General features: G+C 37.6%; 1 pseudogene; it reads right to left on the minus strand.

Annotated features, from left to right (window-relative positions):
- Positions 1–2,931: 2,931 nt before the first annotated feature.
- On the minus strand, positions 2,932–4,746 carry LOC118017307 (annotated as a pseudogene).
- Between the last annotated feature and the right edge of the window lie 2,511 nt (positions 4,747–7,257).

Raw genomic sequence — 7,257 nt, forward strand, 5'->3', positions numbered from 1 at the left:
ACTTCGTGTGTGTGAACATTTAAGTAAGTTCTACTCTTAAGCAAATTTCAGTTGTACAATACAGTGTTATCAAGTATAGTTGCCAGGTTATACATTAAGTACTCAGCCCTTCTTCATCTTAGTGCTTAAAGTTTGTACCTTTTTAGCAACCTCTCCCTATTTTTTTTTGTCCCCAAGCCCCTGGCAACCACTTTTCTACTCTGTGAGGCCGGCCTCCCTCCCACCCTCTCACTCCCTCCCTCTGTCCCTTTCTTTTTTTTTTTTAATGATTTTTTTCTTTTTCTTTCTCTTCTCTTCTCTTCTCTTCTCTTCTCTTCTCTTCTCTTCTCTTCTCTTCTCTTCTCTTTGCTTTTTATTTTAATTCCAGTTAGTTAACATAGTGTTATATTAGTTTCAGGTGTACAATATAGTGCTTCAACAATTCCATACATCATCCCTGGTGCTCATCACAAAAAATGCACTCCTTAATCCCCATCACCTATTTAACCCATTAACTCACTCCCACCCCTCTGGTAACCATCCATTTGTTCTCTATAATTATGAATATTTTTCTTGGTTTCTCTCCCTTTTGCCTTCGCATTTTTGTTTTGTTTCTTAAATTCCACATACGAGTGAAATCATGTCTTTTTCTGATGATTTATTTTGCTTAGAATTATGATCTAGCTCCATCCATATCATTGCAAATGGCAAGATTTTGGTCTCTTTGGTTGAAAAATATTCCATTGTGTGTGTGTGTGTGTGTGTGTGTATCCCATCTTTATCCATTCATCATTTGATGGACAGTTGGGTTGCTACCATATCTGGGCTACTGTAAATAATGCTGCTGTAAACATAGAACTGAATGTATCCCTTTGAATTAGTGTTTTTGTGTTCTTTAGGTAAATACCCAGTAGTGTGATTGCTGGTACATAGGGTAGTTCTATATTTAACTTTTTGAGGAAACTCCATACTGTTTTCCACAGTGGCTGCACCAGTTTGCCTTCATACCAACAGTGCAAGAAGGGTCCTTTTTCTCCATTTTCTCCACAGCCTCATCAGCACCTGTTATTTCTTGTATTGTTGATTTTAGCCATTCTGACAGGTGTGAGGTAATATCTCATTATAGCTTTGATTTGCATTTCCATGATGGTAAGTGGTGATGAACATCTTTTCATATGTCTGTTGGCCATCTGTTATCTTTGGAGAAATATCTGTTTCTGTCTTCTGTCCATATTTTAATTAGATTATTTGTTTTTTGGGTGTTGAGCTGTATAAGTTCTTTATATAATTTGGAGACTAACACTTTATTGGATATGTCATTTACAAATATCTTCTCCCATTCCATAGGTTGCCTTTTAGTTTTGTTGATTGTTTCCTTTGCTGTGCAGAAGCTTTTTCTTTGAATATTGTCCCAATAATTTGTTTTTGGTTTTGTTTCCCTTACCTCAGGAGACATATCTAGAAAAAAGTTGCTATGGGCAATAAGAGATTCCTACCTGTGTCCTCTTCTAGGATTTTTATGATTTCAGGTCTTACATTTAGGTCTCTAATCCTTTTGAATTTATTTTTGGGTATGGTGTAAGAAAGTGGTCCAGTTGTTTTTTTTTTTTCTTTTGCATGTTGCTGTTCAGTTTTCTCAATACCATTTGTTGAAGAGACTGTCCCTTTCCCATTGGATAATCTTTCCTGCTTTGTGAACTATTAATTGACCATATAATTGTGGATTTATTTCTGGGTTTTATATTCTGTTCTATTGATCTATGTGTCTATTTTTGTGCCAGTGCCATACTGTTTAGAGTGCTACAGCTTTGTACTATAACTTGAAGTCTGGAATTGTGATGCCTCCAGCTTTGCTTTTCTTTTTCAAGATTGCTTTGACTATTCAGGGTCTTTTCTGGTATCAAACAAATTTTAGAATTGTTTGTTGTGGTTCTGTGAAAAATTCTGTTGGTATTTTGATGGGATTGCATGAAATGTGTAGATTGCTTGGGTAGTATAGACATTTTAACAATATTTTTTCAATCCAGGAACATAGAGTTTCTTTCCATTTCTGTGTCATCTTCCATTTCTTTCATCAATGTTTTATGGTTTTAGAGGACAAGTCTTTCACCTCTTTGGTTAATTTATTCCTGCGTATCTTATTATTTTTGGTGAAATTGTAAATGGGATTGTTTTATTAGTTTCTCTTTCTGCTCCTTTATTATTGGTGTATAGAAATGCAACAGATTTCTGTACATCGATTTTGTATCCTGAGACTTTACTGAACTTGTTTATCAGTTCTAGTAGTTTTTTTGGTCAAGTCTTTTAGGTTTTCTAGATATAATATCATGTCATCTGCAAATAGTGACAGTTTTACTTCTTCCTTACCAATTTGGATGCCTTTAATTTCTTTTTATTGTCTGATTTCTGTGACTAGGACTTCCAGTACTATGTAGAATAAAAGTGGTAAGAGTGGCTATCCTTGTCTCTTTCCTGACCTTGGGGGGAAGCTTTCAGTTTTTTCCGACTGAGGATGATGTTACTTGTACATTTTTCATATATGGCCTTTATTATATTGAGATATGTTCTCTCTAAACCTACTTTGTTGAGGGTTTTTATCTTTTTTTCTTTTGGTCTAAATGTTTTTATTTGAAACAAATAGTTGCACCAAGCAAGAGCTTACTTTCCCCACTCCAAACTAAAACAGAGCGCAATAGGGGCAAACGTTATTTGGCAGGACAGTTCCAGTATGTGAACATCCTTCTACTCCCTGTGGTTGGGGCAACTTTATTCATCAGCAGTCATTCTTACACAAAACATTAACCCCAAAGTACTAATGTCACATAAAAGGAAGTGGTCTTAGTTTCATGTGTGGGGCAGTATGTTCTATAAATGCCAAAAGGTAGGAGAAGCACAAACACAACCCACTCTTTAAAAAAAACTAAATAGTTCAAAGAATTTTCCATCCCCCACCCCTTACTCCCATAATAAAAAGTAGTGCTGGGGTCTGACACCCAGATTTGGTTTTTATCCTGGCCATTTACAAAGTGTTTGCCCATCTGAATTGCATCATTAGGGTTATGGATAAAAGTTCATTCACTTTGAAGAGAGGTGTATCTACTCCTTCCTCCTCTTCTTGCCTTCATGCTCATGTTCCTTGGGGCAGCTGCTATCTGAGGGTCTTTTAGAGCCACCGTGCTGTTTGGCTTCTTCCAAAAACTTGTCCAAACCAAAAGGATCTTCCTCAAACTGAACAGGTCCTTCTCGGCCTCTTTGCCTACGGTCTGAACCAGAAAACTCTTTATCAGGAACAAATCTGTTGGTCTTTTTTCTGGCTTCTAGGTCATCACCATACATGTGCTTGTCCAGATTTTTACTGGGCCTGTAAATACTCTGGGCCATATCTTTACCACCTCTCCAGGCTTGATCATAAATGTAAATTTCATCTTCTCCACCTGCAAAACCACTGTCCATACCCTTGGACTGGTTGAAAAGCCTTTGGTCATACTGAACTTCGTTGGACATCCGAGGATTGGGCACACCAAGAGCAATGACTTCACTGATATCTCAATTTTCATTTCTCTGTGGTTACTACCTCTTATCAGGAGCTTCCCTGGAAAGATTCCTGTGTGCAGTCTCTTTTCTCCTGTCATGCCGGATTTCATCCCTCTCATGTGCCTCCCCATCCTCTTTTTCCACATGGGTTTTGATCCCAGCTCTTCTCTCCCTGGCTTTCTGGGCCATTTCTCTAAGTTTCTCTTCATGTTTCTCCTTTTCTTTTTGAGCCATCTTTCTCTCTACTTGAGCACACATTTCTACAACTTCACGAGCCTTCCGATCAACAATATAGAGGGCTTCGGCCAGCTTGGCGAAGTTCTCATTGATGTGAACTGTCTGCAGGCCTCTTCCATCAGCAGCAAGACGTTTGTCTAATGGAATTGTATACCCCTTTGCATTTTTCCAGTTTGAAATACAAGGGGGGATCTTCCACTCTTGTTGCTCCTTCACGGTCATCTTTCAGCTAGGAGAATGCATGACAGGTGCAGGAGGGGAAGGTGGTCCTCGGGGAATTTTCTTATTAATCTTGAACCTTGGAGGCTCCATTTGATCTTTCTGCATTTCCACCATCTGAATAACTCTCTGTTTAGCTCCAGAGTTGAAAGCCACTCCTTGTTGAGATGGTGTGTATCGAATATATTGAGCGGGAGCCAGTTTATCAGCAGCTTGAACTGGCATGGCTGCAGCAACCTTCTGTGATACGGATTTTTCTAAGGCTACCCTTGTCTTTTCTGTTATCTCTTTAATGGCTTCTTCATCAGGTCTTTGCAGGTCTGGGTCCTCTGCATTCATAACTTCCTTGGGAACCAGGTCAGTATACTTGCTAGAAATGACCTTGTCTTTTGACTGTCCTTGCCGAGCAATTGCATCATATTTAATTTTTCCTTCAGCATCCACCTGAATGGCCAGTGCATTTGACATTTTTTTCTTTTGCCCCATATCCAGTGGATACTGGGCCACATGGATCTCTGGAAAAGCACCTCCACCTCCCAAATCCTCTAATAACCGAGGTGTCCAGCCTTTCCGGTACCCATATGGGGGAGGTTCTCTTCGGGAGGAGACCAGTGAGGTCTGTCATGATCTCTGGGATCTTGCCTTTTCTTCAGCCTCAAGCTGGTCCTGAGATAGCTGAGTAGGTGCACGTAAAAAGCTGGTGAGTGATCTTCTTCCGCTTCTTCCGAGGGTTTTTATCTTGAATGGATGTTGCTCTGTCAAATGCTTTTTCTGCATCTACTTTAAATAATCACATATTTCTTATCTTTTTTCTTATTGATGTGATGTGTAACATTGATTGATTGATTTGTGAATATAGAACAACCCTTGCAAACCAGGAATAAATCCCATTTGGTTGTGGTGAATGAATTTTTTAGTGAATTGTTGGATTTGGTTTACTAGTATTTTTTGAGGATTTTTGCATCTATGTTCATCAGGGATATTGGCTTGTGGTTCTCTTTTTTATTGGTGTATTTGTCTGGTTCTGGCATCAGGATAATGCTGGCCTCATAGAATGAATTTGGAAGTTTTCCTTCCTTTTCTATTTTTTGTAATAGCTTGAGAAGAATGGATATTAAGTCTTCTTTAAATATTTGGTAGAATTTGCCTATGAAGCTATCTGGTCCTGGACTTTTGTTTGTTGGGACTTTTGCGTTTTGATTACTGATTCAATTTACTCGCTGGTTATCAATCTATTCAAATTTTCTATTTCTTCTGATCAATTTTGGCAGTTTATATGTTTCTAGGAATTTATCCATTTCTTCTAGGTTGTCTAATTTGTTGGCATATAATTTTACATAATATTCTCTTATAATTGTTTATATTTCTGTGGTGTCAATTGTTATTTATCCTCTCTCATTTGTGATTTTATTTGGGTTTTTCTCTTTTTGATAATTCTGGCTAGAGTTTATCAATTTTATTAATTTTTTTCAACAAACCAGCTCCTGGTTTCATTGATCTATTCTATTGTTTGTTTAGTTTTTAAATGATTTATTTCTGCTTTAATCTTTATTATTTCCTTTCTTCTGCTGGCTTTAGGCTTCACTTGTTCTTTTTCTAGCTCTTTTACATGTCAGGTGAGGTTGTTTGAGGTTTTTTTTGCTTCTTGAGATAAACCTATATTGCTATAAACTTCCCTCCTACAACTGCTTTTGCTGCATCCCAGAGGCTTTTGGACCATTGCATTTTCATTTTCATTTGTTTCCATGTAGTTTTTGATTTCTTCCTTTATTTTATAGTTGACCCATAAATTGTTTAATAGCATTTATTTAACTTCCATATATTTGTGGCCTTTCCAGATTTTTTTCTTGTGGTTAACTTCTAGTTTCATAGTATTATGATCAGAAAAGATGCATGGTATGATTTCACTCTTTTTGAATTTGTTGAGGCTTGTCCAATGGGCTAATATGTGATCTCTTCTGGAGAATGTTCCATGTGCACTTGAAAAGAATGTGTATTCGGCTGTTTTAGGATGGAATGTTCTGAATACATCTGTTAAACCCATCTTTTCCAGTGCATCATTCAAAGTTATTTTTCCTTGTTGATTTTCTGTTTAGATGATCTGTCCATTGATGTAAATGGGGTGTTAAAGTCCCTTACTATTATTGTATTATTATCGATTAGTTCCTTTCTATTGATATGAACTGTTTTCTGTATTTGGGTTATTTTATGTTGGGTGCATAAATATTTATAATTGTTATATCTTCTTATTGGATTTTCCCCTTTATTATTATATATTGTCCTTCTTTGTCTCTTGTTACAGTCTTTGTTTTAATGTTTATTTTGTCCAATATAAATATTGCTACTCTGGCTTTCTTTTGACATCCATTTGTGTGATAGATGTTTCTCCATCTCCACACTTTCAATCTCAGATGTGCTTCTTCTCTATATTGAGTTGTAGAGTTTGTTCTGCCAGTCTTCAGATCATTCACCAGTTTATTGACTTGGATGTGAATGGTTTCAATTTGTAAACGGAGGCCATGGAGCGCTCATGGTCCTCCTACCCCACCTTCTTCCCCCAGACCCAGTCCCAGTTTTGGTGAGCCTTTGATGCTGACATTTAAGTTGAGTGGTATTCTTCCTCTTCCAGTTGTCTTTTATTGTAGTGTCCTTGTCTGGCTTTGGTATCAACAGGGTAATGGTGACTTCATAAAATAAGTTTGGAATATCCCTTCCTTTTTTTTTTTATTATAGTGTGCAAAAAAATTATATTGGTTTTTCTTTAAATATTTAGTGGAATTTTACCAGCATAACCATCTGGTCCTGGAATTTCTTTGGGTGCTCTTGTGCCCATTAAGGACTGCTTCTTTATCTGCTACAGTCCTGTGTGATTTATGAATGCAAGCCCCATTGGTTATTAGAGCCAGGTTCTCTGGGGTCCTCAGACAGGAGCCATAAAAGCTGAAAACCATAAATGTATGCAAGCTCTTCCAGGGAGTTATTGGTATCTTGGTGTGAAGCAGAGGGAGAAGCTGGAGATGTCTATCATTTTTCCCAGTCTCTTGGGAAAATTATAGCTAGTCCCTAAATATGTGCTAAATTAGAAGTCTGACCCTCAAACCATAGCTTTTAAAGTATGTAGCTGGACTCCTTTCAGACAAAAACAGAGATAGTCAGGCTTTGTTCCCTATACACTGAGGCCTGCGGGAATAGCTGCTACAAGTGCTCATGTGCTTGTTAGCAACTGCTATATGTTTGCTGTAATCATGTGGGTCTCCTGGATGCAAGCCTCATTGGTTTTCAGAGCTG

The sequence above is a fragment of the Mirounga leonina genome, unplaced genomic scaffold (assembly GCF_011800145.1).
Source record: "Mirounga leonina isolate KUSES-001 unplaced genomic scaffold, KU_Mleo_1.0 Mir_169, whole genome shotgun sequence".
NCBI lineage: Eukaryota > Metazoa > Chordata > Mammalia > Carnivora > Phocidae > Mirounga > Mirounga leonina.